The 15,101-nt window shown below is 40.5% G+C and overlaps 1 pseudogene; it reads right to left on the bottom strand.

Moving 5' to 3' along the window:
- Window positions 1-277: 277 nt before the first annotated feature.
- Window positions 278-604, bottom strand: LOC101424439 (DNA-directed RNA polymerase III subunit RPC10 pseudogene; annotated as a pseudogene).
- Window positions 605-15,101: the final 14,497 nt, after the last annotated feature.

Genomic DNA, 15,101 nt, shown 5'->3' on the forward strand with positions numbered 1-15,101 from the left:
GATGGTAAGGGAATGCCAGTTCCTCAGTACATGGGGCAGTAAATGAACGAGGCCGTAAGTCGAGTACATGCAGTGAGCGCTCCTCCCCGCACACAGTGGTGAATTTATCCACACTGACCGGCAGATGGACCACATTTCCAGACACCCTGGCCTTCCACCCCACCAGGGTTAGCTTTCCAGCACACCAATAAAGGTGCACGGCCACTTATTTCCACAGCCCTCAGGACACAGTCCACGCCCCCAGCTGGGCACAAGAAGTCGAGGGGCAGGCCCGGACCTAATGCCTCCAGCGGTGTCCACACTGGGCGCTGCAGCACTTGTAGAAGGTGGTCATCGGCTCACCTGCAGAGCGGATCTGGAGTTGTTGCATGAAGTAGGCACCAGGATGTTCACATCTGGGACACGGCTCTGCAGTGGAGTCAACGTTCTCCCAGGCAGCTGCTCCCCCTAGCACATCATCCACTTCTTTCAACTTTGGATACTTCCGACTTGTTACCTTGCAGGTGATGTTGTGCACGTAAGAGCAGGTGCGGGCGAAGTGGTGGCAGCGCTGTCCCTCCTCCACGATCAGGCCGTTGCCGTAGCCCGGGCAGAAAAGCAGCATGGCGGCTGACTAGTTGTTATATCTAATGATGTGAGTAGTGTGTTGAAGTCTCCAATGATTATTGTAGAGATGTCTATTTCCCCTTCAGTTTTGCCAGAGTTTGTCTCATGTATTTTGGGGCACCCTGGTTAAGAGCATAGATATTTATGACTGTTATATCTTCCTGGTGGATTTTTCCTTTTATTAATATATAATAGTCTTCTGTATCTCTTATGACTTATTTGTATTTAAAGTCTTTTTGGCCCAATATTAGTATAGGTATCCCTGTTCTTTTTTCTGTTAGTATTTGCATGGACTATCTTTACCCAACCTTTCACATTCAGCCAGTTAGTATCCCTGGGTCTAAGATGAGTCTCTTATAAGGAGCATATGGATATGCTTTTTAATCCATTCTGTCAGTCTACATCTTTTGATTGGGGAATTTAATCCATTCACAATGAATCATATTATTGTACATTCATTATTTACTTCTACCATTTTGTTCTTTGGTTTTCATATGCACATCTTATTTTTGTATGTCATTTTACTCTTTTGTTTATCCTTTCTGCTATTCTTTCTTCTCCACCAAACGTCCCTCTCCTGTCTTTTTCGTTCAGGCTTTAAGGCCTTTATATTTCCTGCAAAAGTGGATTCTTTTTTACAAACTCTCTTAGTTTCTGTTCGTGAATATTTTATACTTACCTTCATATTTGAAGGACAGTTTTCCTTGATAAAGAATTCTTGGCTGGCAGTGTTTCTCTTTCATTATCCTAAATGTATCATACCACCGTCTTTTTTGCCTCTACGGTTTCTGATGAGAAATCCACACTAAGTCTTACTGGGTGTCCTTGTATGTGATGCTTTTCTTCTTCCTTGCTGTTTCCAGAATTTTCTCTTTATCTTTGATATTTCACATTCTGAGTAGTACGTCTCTTGGAGTAGCTGTAGTTGGATTTATTGTGATTGGGGTACAGAGCTCTTCTTGGACATGTAAGTTGATTTCTTTTGTGAGAGTTGGGAAATATTCAGCTACACCTTGCTCACATACTCTTTGTATTAGTCAGCCAAAGGGGTGCTGATGCAAAATACCAGAAATTGGTTGGTTTATATAAAGGGGTATTTATGTGGGGTAGGAGCTTACAGATACCAGGCCATAAAGCATAAGTTATTTCCCTCACCAAAGTCTATTTGGACCGAGATGTCTGCCAATGTCTGCGAGGGTTCAGGCTTTCTGGGTTTCTACATTCCTGGAGCTTGCTTTTCTCTGGGTTCAAGGTTCCTTTCTTCGGGAAGCTGGCTTCTCTTTCCTCTGTGTGCTGACTTCCCAGGGCTCCAACTTAAGTCTTCAGCATCAAACGCCAACATCAGAAACCCTCAACTCCATTCGTTGCCATGCCTTTTATCTGTGAGTCCCCACCCACCAAGGGGTAGAGACTCAATGCCCTACTCATAACTCAATCATGCCCAGGTACAGATCAGATTACAAGTATAATGCAATATCTGTTTTTGAAATTCATAACTATATCAAACTGCTACACTCTTTTTGCCCCTTTTCCCTTCTCTTCTTCTGGAACTCCCATAACATGTATGTTGTTGCATTTCACTTTATCATTTGACTCCTTGAGCCCCTGCTAAGTTTTCTCTCTTCAATTTCAGCTGTTCTGTCTTTGGTATCTCTTATTCTTTCTTCTGTGATTTTGAGTCTGGTGTTGTATGCCTCTAATTTGTTTTTAACTTTACTTATTGTTTCTTTCATTGCCATGAGGTCTGTTACTTTTCTATTCAGGATTTCAAATTCTTCTTTGTGTTTGTTCAATGTCTTCTTGATATTGTTTTTATGTTTATCCATATTATCTTTCATCTCATTAATTTGATTTTGGAAATTTGTGTGCATCTCATCATTTAGTTCTCTCAACTCCTGGTCTCTTCAGGGGCTTTGATATATTCCTTTTCTTGAACAATGTCATCCATTTTCTTAGTATGGCTCATAATTTTTTGCTGATTGCTAGGCACCTGATTAGGATGGTAGTTTATTCAGATGCTCAATTTCTTTCTCTTTTGTAAGGATTTAGTGGCAGGATACTGTTTGTTATTGCTATTCTTTGATTCTTGGTTCAACCTGGATTGTTAGGATTGTCCCTGTTAGTTGCTCAAACATGGATTCTGGGCCCAGTAATGGGGTTGCAGACCTACTCCTAGGGCCTTGGGGAGGAAGGCTATAAAAGGCCTCTCTTCCTTATTTACTTTTAATTTTCTCACATGCACTTCCTTGGTCTGCCAGCAGATGACTCTCTTTTACAGCCTTTCTGTTCAATGCTTGGTTGGAATGTGTTTTCTGGAAGACAGGGTGGATCAATATGGTAGAGGTTCCTGCCTGGAGGTTAAGAGCCTTGTAATTCAAACTTTCTCGGAGACAGTTGTCCAGCCTTTGCTGCCAGCTCCCTCCCTTTTCCTGGGTAGGAAATAATTCCACTCCCCTCTGAGTACTCAACAATCAGTCCTGGCTAGTAGTGGGGGGGGGCGGGATTAGGAGTGTGGGATCTGTTTAGTCACAGATCTTTTAGTCCCTTGCTGACTCCAAAGGCAAACAATGGTGTGGCCCCATCCAGCCTGGAAGGGTTGGTGGCACACAGCAGACCAATCTGTGGGTCAAAAGCTGAGTCAGCCTTAGGCTGTGTCCCTCTCTCTCCCCTTTCCCAGGGCAGTTCATCCCTGGAACCCCATTTGTCTGCAGCAGACTCACAGTCCTGAGAATTCTAGTTTTTTTAGTGTGGGGGAGGGTGACAATAGTTACAATTGCAGGTTTCAAATCACAGTTTTGCTGTTTTGCTGTTGCAATTCCCTTCCTTTGTCCTTCTCTTTTCTGGTGGTGTCCAGCCTGTGCCTAAACCCTAGAAGATCTTTTTCCAGGCTGTTTCAGCCTGTTTTCTAGCTAGTTTTTCTGGGAGAAAAAACAGCCCCATTTCTTTCTAGTCTGTCAACTTCCCAGAAGTCAACATTTGAATTTATAGTCCTGTATTTATATATTTTTATGTTTGTTAGATAGTTTGTCTTTGCCACTAATATGGTATTTAGGGCCAAGCAGAAAATACAGCTGGAGTTTCATGTATAATAGCTTAGCGCCCTTTTCACTATATCGTGCTGTCATAATTTACTAAAAAGCACATTGTCCTCATGACTTTAGAGTACATATTTTTATAAAAAGAATGTAGAAGAGAGAATTATTACTTTTGAAATACTTGTGTTTTTGCTGTTGGAGCTCATGGTATAGCTTGCCTTTTATATATGTCCTGCTTGGACATAAGTAGTTTAGTCACTCTACTTAGAAAGGAAACCATTTTATGACTAGGTTCTGTCAATGCCATACCCTCTGCTGGCATGAATTGCTCTTCCCCTACTATTTTATTTGTTCATTCCTTCACTTCCTACAGTACTGACTAAATGCCACTTTCTCAGTGTGCCTTTCCCAGGCCACCCTATTTAAAATGGTACCATTGTTCCAGTACTCCCGATTTTCCCCTCTTTATTTTGTCTATAGCACTTATCACCTTCTAACACAAGTTTTTTGTTTGTTGGTTTATTATCAGTTTCCTCTACCAAAATGTAAGCTCTGCAAAGTCAGGGATTTTTGTCTGTTTTATTCTTGGTTTTGTTCACTAAGAAAAGAGCTTGGCATGTAGAAAATACTAAATAATTATTAAGTAGTATATAAATAAAATATATTCTGCTACTTTAGCAATGACAATTCTCTTATGGACTCCAAGATAGGACTATTATATGTGAAAACATACCACCATGAATATTACTAAGGCTACCTCATAGGTTCAGGGAAAAGCAGAAGAAGCACGTTTTAGGTGCTAAAAATTTAAAAATAAATGTTGCAACTTGGATACATTAGTTATTTACATTCACTTGAACTAATTATTTCACAATTTTATGGGTAATCAAAAATAATTTTAAAAAACAAAGTAGAAGACCTGTTATCTGATGCTTTATTTAGTCATTTCACCATGAAGAGCTATGTTTAGATTTGCAGGTAAGTCATTTGGGCTTATTTAAAATGGTTGTGGAATGTTCCCTTTTGGTGGATTCTAAAGAGTTGTTTTCTGCATAAACTTTTAGGCCAAATAATGATTTCAGCATAGTAAAAAGAGTGTACTTTTAAGGCCAAAATTTCATACAAATATTCCCAGTTATCAATGCCAGATGCTCTTATTTGATTTTTTAAAAAAGATTTATTTATTTATTTATTTCTCTCCCCTTCCCCCCCACCCCAATTGTCTGTTCTCTGTGTCTATTTGCTGCATCGTCTTCTTTGTCCGTTTTCTGTTGTTGTCAGCAGCACGGGAATCTGTGTTTCTTTTGGTTGCATCATCTTGTTGTGTCAGCTCTCCGTGTGCGTGGCACCATTCTTGGGCAGGTTGCACTTCCTTTCGTGCTGGGCGGCTCTCCTTATGGGGTGCACTCCTTGCATGTGGGGTTCCCCTACGCAGGGGATACCCCTGCGTGGCACGGCACTCCCTGCCTGCATCAGCACTGCGCGTGGGCCAGCCCCACACGGGCCAAGGAGGCCCAGGGTTTGAACTGCGGACCTCCAATGTGGTAGACGGACGCCCTAACCACTGGGCCAAGTCCGCTTCCCTTTTATTTGATTTTTAACCAGGGACAGATTTCCTGACTTTCAAGTCACATGGTCCCAAACTCATTTTAGAATCTTGCTGTATATACATTCCTTACAAGTTTATATCTAAATATATATAAAATATGTACAGTCAGAAAATAAAAAAATTTGGTTAAAGTCAAGAATTATTGAAAAAGATATATGTAATAAAAAGTTAATTATAAAAAATACATATATACCTAAAATATTTTAGTATAAAATATATAAATGAATATTTTGCCAATCTTCTGATCACAACTTTTTATTTTTTAATTGTCTTTTTAAAAAAAGATACATAGATCACAAAAAATGTTACATTAAAAAATAGAAGAGTTTTTGATATACCTCACCCCCTAACCCCCCCCACTCCTCGGACATCAACAATCTCTTTCATCACTGTGGCACATTTATTGCATTTGGTGAATACATTTTGGAGCACTGCTGTACCACATGGATTATAGTTTACATTACAGTTTACATTCTCCCCCAGTCCATTCAGTGGGTTATGCCAGGGTATATAATGTCCAGCATCTGACCCTGCAATATCATTTAGGATAACTCCAAGTCCAGAAAATGCCCCCACATCACATCTCTTCTTCCCTCTCCCTGTCCTCAGCAACTCCCGTGGCCACTCTCTCCATATCAATGATACAATTTCTTCCATTGCTCAAGTCATAATAGTTCTATAGTAGAATACCACTAAGTCCATTCTAATCCATATTTTATTCCTCCGTCCTGTGACCGTGGAATGGTGATGTCCACTCCACCCCTATATCGAGAGGGGGCTTAGATCCCACATGGCTGATGGTTGTGATTCTCCTGCTTGCAGTTTTAGGCACTCTCAGTTAACTGGTGTGGTGGTTGAATATCTTTACCTCCCTCTTAGCTGACCTGGCTAAGTCCAATGAACCAGAGAATGGGAGTTACAATTCTGCTGAGGCTCAGGGCCCAGCTGGCACATGGCCAGTCCAGATTCAAATCTCCTGAGCATACATCAATCCCAGCACCAACCACAGGTTCAGTAAAAGTGACAAAAGAGGCATGTGTAGTAAGGTCACATCTGAGTCCAAGTCCATCACACTCAGGAGCACAAATTCCAAAGTCAGGCCCATTGACAAGGCACTGATCTCCAGAGCCATGTGCCATGACTGGAGAACCTGTGTGTCTCCATAGTCCTCAGGTGCACCAGTACCTGGCATTGTATCTACTTTGACTGTTTCTGGGATCCTGTACAGCTTTTTTTTTTTTTTTATTAGAGCAGTTGTAGGTTTATAGAAACATCATGTAGAAAGTCCAGATTTCTGATATCCTGCATTTTCATATGCAATTTTCCCTATTATGAATATTTTACATTAGTGTAATAAAATTGTTACAATTCATGAAATAATATTACTATAATTATGCTATTAACCTTAGCCCACTATTTATGTTAGAGTTCACCCTTTGCATTATATAGTTCTATGGATTGTGTATGTGTATGATTATGTGTGGTAACTTACATACAACCTAAAATATCCCTTTTTATTTCTTTTCAAATATACAATTCAGTGGTGTTAATTACATATGCAATGTTGTGCCTTCATCCCTATCATCCATTCTCAAATCTTTTCTATTATCCTGAATAGAAACTCTATACCATTGAAACATTAACTCCCCATTCCTCTTCCCTACTTAGCCCCTAATAATGTGTATTCTAGTTTCTGATTTTATTAATATGTATATTCTGCTTCTTTCATATAAGTGAGATAATACAGTATTTGTTTTTTTGGGTCTGGCTTATTTCATTCAACATGATGTCTTCAAGGTTCAGCTGTGTTGTAGGAGGCATCAGAACTTCTTTTATTTTTATGGCTGACTCATATTCCATTGTATGTATACACCACATTTAGTTTTTCCATTCCAAATGTAGGGACTCTGGGTTGCTTCCACCTTTTGGCAATTGTGAATAATAGTGCTGTGAACATGGGTGTGTAAATGACTGTTTGAGACCCTGCGTTCAATTATTTTGGTCATACACCTAGAAGTGGGATTACTAGGTCATGTAATAGTTCTATATTTAACTTTCTGAAGAATTGCCAGACTGTTTTCCACAATGGTTGCACCATTTTATATTCCCTCCAACAATGTACCAGTGTTCCTATTTCTTCATGTCATCTCCAACACTTATTTTCTGTCCATTCTAGTGAGTGTGAGATGATATATTATTGTGGTTTTGATTTGCGCTTACCTAATGGATAATGACTTTGAGCTTCTTTTTTTTTTGTGCTTATTTGTATATCTTCATTGGAGAAATATCTACTCAAGTTTTTCTCCCCCCCCCCATTTTTAATTGAGTCATGTGTATTTTGTTGTTGAGGTGTCGAAGTTCTTCATAAAATCTGGATATTAAACCCTTACCTGATATACGGTTTCTAAATATTTTCTCCCATTTGTAGATTGTCTTTTTTTCCCTGCTTAAAGCATTTTATTAATTTTTCTTTTTTTGTCATATTTTAAAAGTAACAACTCAATCATATTGATATATACGATCCATCCAAAGTGTGCAATCAATAGTATTTGGCATAATCACATAGTTGTGCATTTATCAACTCAGTCATTATTAGACCAGTTTCATTATTCAAATAATAATAAAAAATAAACAAAAACTCATCACCTTTCAACCTCTCTAGGTTGTCTTTTTACTTTCTTGATAAAGTCTTTTAACGTACAAAAATTTTTAGTTTTGATGAAGTACCATTTATCTATTTTTTCCTTTGTTGTTTGTGTCTTTGGTGTAAAGTCTAGGAAATTATCACCTGATGCAAGAGCCAAACTCTTTTCAAAATTAGAGTTTAATAGGCTACTGATGTTGTGAGGCTATTGAGTTTAGAATTCTAGGTTTTTATGAGTTCTATTTTCTAATTTTTATGTACTTTTTGACCCACATAATTTCAACGTTTTTTTCCAAATAGCATTCCAGACAGTCCACAGTATTCAACTTAGTATTCTCTTACCCAGCAATACTTTCTTTTCCCCCAAGAGATCATTATTTTGCATATTTAAAATTTTGATTATATAACTTCAATATGAGAACAATTGGTATAAGTATCCAGCAATTGACAATTAGGAAGCAGACATCTCCAATGGGACCTAGAGAGTGGCAGCATAAAAAAACCTACTTGTTTAGTCCAGAGACTTGATCCTGCCCTGAGTTATGTTACAGAGAGGAAATGAAAAGCATCTAGAAGACAACTATGTGGAGATTAGTTGAAAGAGGCTCTATCTTACCCAGCTTTTGTTTGAATTTCCATTACAACTGAAGGAATATCATTTTAGTGTGAAATATTCATAATGTCTAATATCTTTAACCAAAGTTCTTCTGGTACTGGATGTTCTTTCACTGAAAAGTGCCCATATGCAGTAAAGGGATGTGATGGGTGTATAGGGATACTATTGGGTTGGGCTGTGCAGGCTTGATGGGGGCTAGGGTTGGGAGGATGGGTTGGATTAGTCCATGGAATTGGGGGGAACATTGTGGGGGAGCAGGTGAACATGGGGGATTGGTACATATGTGGTTGAAACTATAATGTCGAGAAAACTCTTTTGACAATATAATAAGGAAGGGTTACTAGTTTAGAGTCTTGGATGGGGGGCATTTGGCACAGGGTGCACCTGGGGCAGGCTTCTAGGGAGTTTTTGAGTGCTCATCTTGTCATAGTGTGTTATATCAGTGGGTGGAGACACATACAGTGAGCAGGAAGGTGTTGTACCCCCATCCTGGGGAGGCCTGATATTCTCAAACAGTGGAGGGTGTCTCTCCAGATCATGGATGACTCAGTGGGGGAGGACAGACTACTGTGTCAAGCCCTCAGCATCATTTCAAGTATTTATGAATCTTTCCTTGAAGCAGTGAAGCTTGGTTGTCACTGTGGGCCCTGAGGGGAGGGGAAGAGAGGAACTGAACAGATGTAAGAGGGGATAATTGGGGGGCAATGGAAGTGTTCTGCATGATCGTGTAATGATGGATACAGGCCATGTTAAATTTCACCAAAAATTTATAAAACTGTATGGTCTAAAATGTAAACCATAATGTAAACTACTGACTGGTTAGTAGATATGTTTCAATATTTGTACATCAGTTGTAGCAAATGTAACATCCACAGGTAAAAAGATCATTGGTGGGGAAGGGGGATTAGGGGGAGGGTGTTGGGTCTAAGGCAGTCCCCTATGTTCTGTATGTGACTTTACTGTGACCTAAAACTTCTTTGAAGACATAATGAAAAAAAAAAGAGGTAAGACACTGAGGAAGAAATAAAAGAGATTGCCTTGCCATTGTACAACACCTGTTACAGTGATGAAAGGCAAAACATCAAAAAACTTTTTAAATAATACTTTTCATATTCTTAATACCCCAATTATAAAACTTTATTTTAGTTTTTCTAAATTTTAATGTATTTTATTTCTAATGTTTAAACCCATCATTACTCTGTTTGCCTATGAATTGAATTTGGCAATATATTAGACTTCATTTTTGACAAAGTTTTGGATCACAGAGGGGTTCAACTATGGCAGGGGAGGAGCATTGGTATGGGGTGTCATTGATGCATCAGAGGGAGTTCACCTGGGCATGCATATAGGGTATATAGATATGTTTGGATGTTTGTTGAGTATTGATACAGCATATAGAGATTCACACAACTGAGAGAGTGCTGAGTTCCCATCCTGGGGAGTTCTGCCATATTCCACAATGGAAGAGCAACAATCCCCCAAGTGCAAGGGTAATGCCCAGTGAAGAAGGATGGTCCAATGATGGGCCCTTCATACTGATGACTATGCTTGTGAGCCTGTTGCGCTTGAAATTTCAACTTGACCTAGTATTACCAAGTGCCTAAGAGTTATTTCCTGAGAACCTGCATGTTGCTAAAATGTGGCCCCTCTCTAAGCCAAACTCAGCATATAAATGCATTACCTTTCCCCCACCATGGGACATGACTCCCAGGGATGAGCCTCCCTGGCACTGAGGGATTACTGCCAAGCACTGACCAGTGATATGACTGGAAAAAGACCTTGAATAAAAGGGGGAAATGATAAAGACAAATGAGTTTATATGGCTAAGAGACTTTAAAATGAGTTGGGAGGTCATCAAAGGTATAATGCTTATGCATGTCTCAGAAGGATTTCAGACAGCCAAGGTAGATACAACCCTGGGTAGTGGTGCTCCAGAGGGCTACAAAGACACCAGGTCCTATGGTCATGACAGATGGTTCCAGAGTTTGGTGCCTTGCCAGTGGGCTCTACATTGGAATTTGTGCTCCTGAGTGTGACAGAGTTGAACTCAGATGTGACTTCTGTATACATGCCTCTTCTGCCCCTTTTATTGAATGTGTGGTTTGTGCATGCCCAGGAGACTTGAATCTCTGGGCTCTCCATGTGTCAGCTTGGCCCTGAGCCTCAGTGGTTTTGCAGTCCCTACTCTCCAGTTTGTTGGACTTACCCAGGGCAGCTGACATGGAGGTGAGGATGGACAACCAACATACCAAGGAACCAAGAGAGTCTACAGCTGCAGGCATGAGAGTCCTATCCACCAGCCCTGTGGGATCAAAGCCCCCTATTAGTTGAGAAGTGGAGTAGGCATCACATCCCAGGGGTCCCAGGATGGAGGAATAAAATATGGACTAGAGTTGACTTACTGGTATTCTACTATAGAACTATTGTGACTCTAACAATGGAAGAAATTATATCATTGATATGGAACCAGTGGCCACTGGAATTACTGAAGGCAGGGAGAGGGAAAAGGAAGTGTGATATGGGGGCATTTTTGGAACTTGGAGTTGTCCTGAATGATGTTGCAGGGACAGATGAAGGACATTATACATCCTGCCATAACCCACTGAATAGACTGGGGGAGAGTGTAAATTACAATGTAAACTATAATCCATGTTGTGTAGCAGTGCCCCCAAATCTATTTATCAAATGCAATGAATGTACCACACTATTGAGAGAAGTTATTGATGTGGGAAAAGTGAGGGGTGTGGGGAGTGGGGCATATGGGAACCTCCTATATATATTTTTTTCAAATTCTACTCCATTTATTCATTTAAAAAAAAAATATTACATTAAAAAAAATATGAGGTCCCCATTCACCCCCACCGCCCCCACCCCACCACTCCCCCCACAGTAACACTCTCCCCCGTCATCATGACACATCCATTGCATCTGGTGAGTACATCTCTGGGCATCGCTGCAGCCCATGGCCTATGGTCCACACCATAGCCCATAGTCTCACACGTTCCATCCAGTGGGCCATGGGAGGACACAGAATGTCTGGCAATTGTCCCTGCAGCACAACTCAGGACAACTCCAAGTCCCGAAAATGCCTCCACGTCTCTTCTCTTCCTCCCATTCCCTGCCCCCAGCAGCCACCATGGCCACTTTTTCCACACCAATGCCACATTTTCTTGATTATTAACCACAATAGTTCATGAATAGAGTATCATTAAGTCCACTCTGATCCTTACTGTATTCCTCTTTCCTGTGGACCTTGGCTTGGTTGTGTCCATTCCACATGTATGTCAAGAGGGGGCTTAGATTCCACATGGATACTGGATGCAATTCTCCTGCTTTCAGTTGTAAGCACTCTAGGCTCCATGGTGTGGTTGTTGACATTCTCCAACTTCATGTTAGCTGAGTGGGGTAAGTCCAATAAATCAGAGTGTAGGAGCTGAAGTCTGTTGAGGCTCAGGGCCTGGCTATCATATTGTCAGTCCAGAGATTCAAATCCCCTAGATATATCTTAAACCCCAGCACCAAATACAATTCCAGTAAAGAAGCATGAAAGACTTGTGAAAAGAGATCACATCTGAGTCCAGTTCCATCACGCAGAAACACCAGCTCCAAAGAAGGGCCAACCAACATGGCAGTGAACTCCATCTGCCATGACCATAGAACCTGTGGGTCTCTTTAGCCCTAAAAAGAACCAATACCTGGGGTTGTATCTACTTTATCTGTCTCTGGGACTCTGCTCAGGTGTGCATAAGGGCAATCCTTCTGACAACTCCAGACTCTTTTTTAGAGACTCATAGCCATATAAACTCATTTGTCCTTTCCATTTCCCCCTTACTTTAGATCAAACAGTATTTTTAACTCCTGTTATTATATGTAGACAGGGATATGCTGGTCCACGTTGAACCTTTAATTCAAGGTCATTTTCTAGTTACGTCATCAGCTGGTACTTGGTAGTGATCCCTTGGTGCCAGGGAGGCTCATCCCCGGGTGTCATGTCCCACGGTGGGGGGAAGGCAGTGCATTTACATGCTGAGTTTGGCTTTGAGACTGGACACATTTGAGTAACATGGAGGCTGTCAGGAGGGAACCCCTAGGCACAGTGCTGCTCTAGGCCTTGTTCTTATTTCAGGTGTATAGGCTCACAAGCATAGTCATTAGTATCAGCGGGTCACTGTTGGACCCTCATTCCTTCCTGGTCCTTGCCGTTGCACTTGGGGGACTGCTGCTCCCCTAGGGACCACGATAGAGTCCCCCCCCACCCTGGCCAGGAACTCAGTACCCCCCCAGCTGTTATTTTTAATTGTTTCCACTATGAGTATATCCAAACATTTCCTTGCACCCTGGACACATGCCCTGTATAACTCCCTGTCAACCATATGTCCCCTGTCAATAACATCCCATACCAATATTCCTCCGCTGCCATTGTTGAACCACTCTGTGATCCAAAACTTCCTGAACAAAATTCCTGAAGCCCAATATAATATCAGGTTCCCTTAATAGTAAAATGGAATATAGCGATGAGTTTAAAGGTTAGATATAGAATATATATTGATTTGGAAAAATCCTGCATCCTATCTTTTTCTTTTCTTTTTTCCCTAATTATTGAGTTTCTCTTCACAAGAGCCTTAGATCACAGTAATTCATATATACAATATACAGTAGTCCCACATATCCATTAATAAAACCTTTTCCCTTCCACAGAGATAATCTTTTAACTTATTTATATCATATTTACTGAAACTGATGTATAGATATTGAGACAATAGCTTTCAAACAAGGTAACATTTGTGTTTAGATTGTGGTTTATACTCTAGGCTATACAGTTTTCTAAATTTTTTATTTATCCTATGTTTTACATTATGGTTTACATTATTAGTCTGTCATCTCCTATATGTTTTTGGTGTAATATTACATGTTTTATATCCATCCTTGTGTATTCTTGTGAAACACTTCCCTTGCCCTCACATTTACTCTGGTTCCATCTATTCAATATCTATTTCTTCCTCCTCTTGGGGCCCACAGTGACAGTCAATCTTCATTTCCTGAGGAGCCACGTTCAGAAATACTTGCAACAGTGCTGAGGGCCTGACCTGCTCAACTGCCCTAATGCTCTGGGAGCCACCATTTCTCTTGAGAGACACAGTTCCCTCTATTTGATGGTTTTAGTCCTCCCCAGGTGGGTCTACCTTCACTCTCATTATATGGGTCTCTACCCAATGGTATAACCCACTCTGGCAAAATGAGCATTCATATATTCCCTAGGAGTCTGTCCTGCATCAGGTTATCCCCTTTGAGTATCTTAAACAAGTAACTTTCCTAATTATATTTTGAAAAGGTCTTCTCAGCATTATACTCTCAACCAACACCTGACAATCTCCTATGTTCATGTGTTGCCCCACCCTCCCCCCAATTTCTTGGGCAATATTACCCATCCGCCCATCCCTAGACCCCTCAAACCCCCAAACCCCACCCAAAGGTAACCCAATGCCCCATTTTATCCTTTCCTTGTACCCATACTTACCTCCAGCTTATCATAGATTTCACCCATGTAGATGTCAGCTTACATTCTTCCTCTACCCCCTGATTTCCTGTAAGCCTATCTTCCAGTCTCTAGCTCTCTGAGGCAGCTTGCTTATTTCATATCATTGAGGTCATGTAGTATTTGTCCTTCAATGCCTGGGTTGCTTCACTCAACATAAGGTTCTCAAGATTCATCCATGTTATCACGTGTGTTTGTAGTGTATTTGTTCTTACAGCTGAATAGTATTCCATTGTATGTATATACCACGTTTTATTGATCCACTCATCTGTTGATGGGCATTTGGGTCAATTACAACTTTTGGCGATAGCGAACAATGCTGCTATGAACACTGGTGTGCATATATCGGTTTGTGTCCTTGTTTTCAGTTCTGCTGGGTATATGCCCAGCAGTGGAATTGCTGGGTCATATGGCAAATCTATGTTTAGTTTTTTGAGAAACTGCCAAACTGTCCTCCAGAATAACCGGTTGTATCCTTCTGCATTCCCACCAGCAGTGGATGAGTGCTCCCATTTCTTCACATCCTCTCCAGCATTTGTATTCTTCTGTTTTTTTCATAGCTGCCAATCTTATGGGAGTAAGATGGTATCTCATTGTTGTTTTGATTTGCATTTTCCTGATAGCTAATGATTTGGGGCATTTTTTCATGTGCTTTCTAGCCATTTGTATTTCTTCTTTGGAGAAGTGTCTGTTTAAATCTTTTTCCATTTTTAAAATGGGTTGTTTATCTTTTTATTTTCAAGGTATATGAGTTCTTTATATATGCAAGTTATAAGTCTCTTATCGGATATATGGTTGCCAAATATTTTATCCCATTGTATAGGTTCCCTTTTTACTTTCTTGACAAACTCCTTTGAGGTGCAGAGGCTTTAGTTTTGAGGAAGTCCCATTTATCTATTTGTTCTTTTGCTGCTTTTTGTGTGAAGCACATGTAAAGTTTTGGTGTGAAGTTCATGAAGCCATTTCCTATTACAAGGTCTTGTAGATGTTTCCCTACACTTCTTTCCAAGGTCTTTATGGTCTTGGCTCTTATATTTAGGTCTTTGATCCACCTT

This window comes from Dasypus novemcinctus, chromosome 11, assembly GCF_030445035.2.
Source record: "Dasypus novemcinctus isolate mDasNov1 chromosome 11, mDasNov1.1.hap2, whole genome shotgun sequence".
In the NCBI taxonomy this organism is placed as follows: domain Eukaryota; kingdom Metazoa; phylum Chordata; class Mammalia; order Cingulata; family Dasypodidae; genus Dasypus; species Dasypus novemcinctus.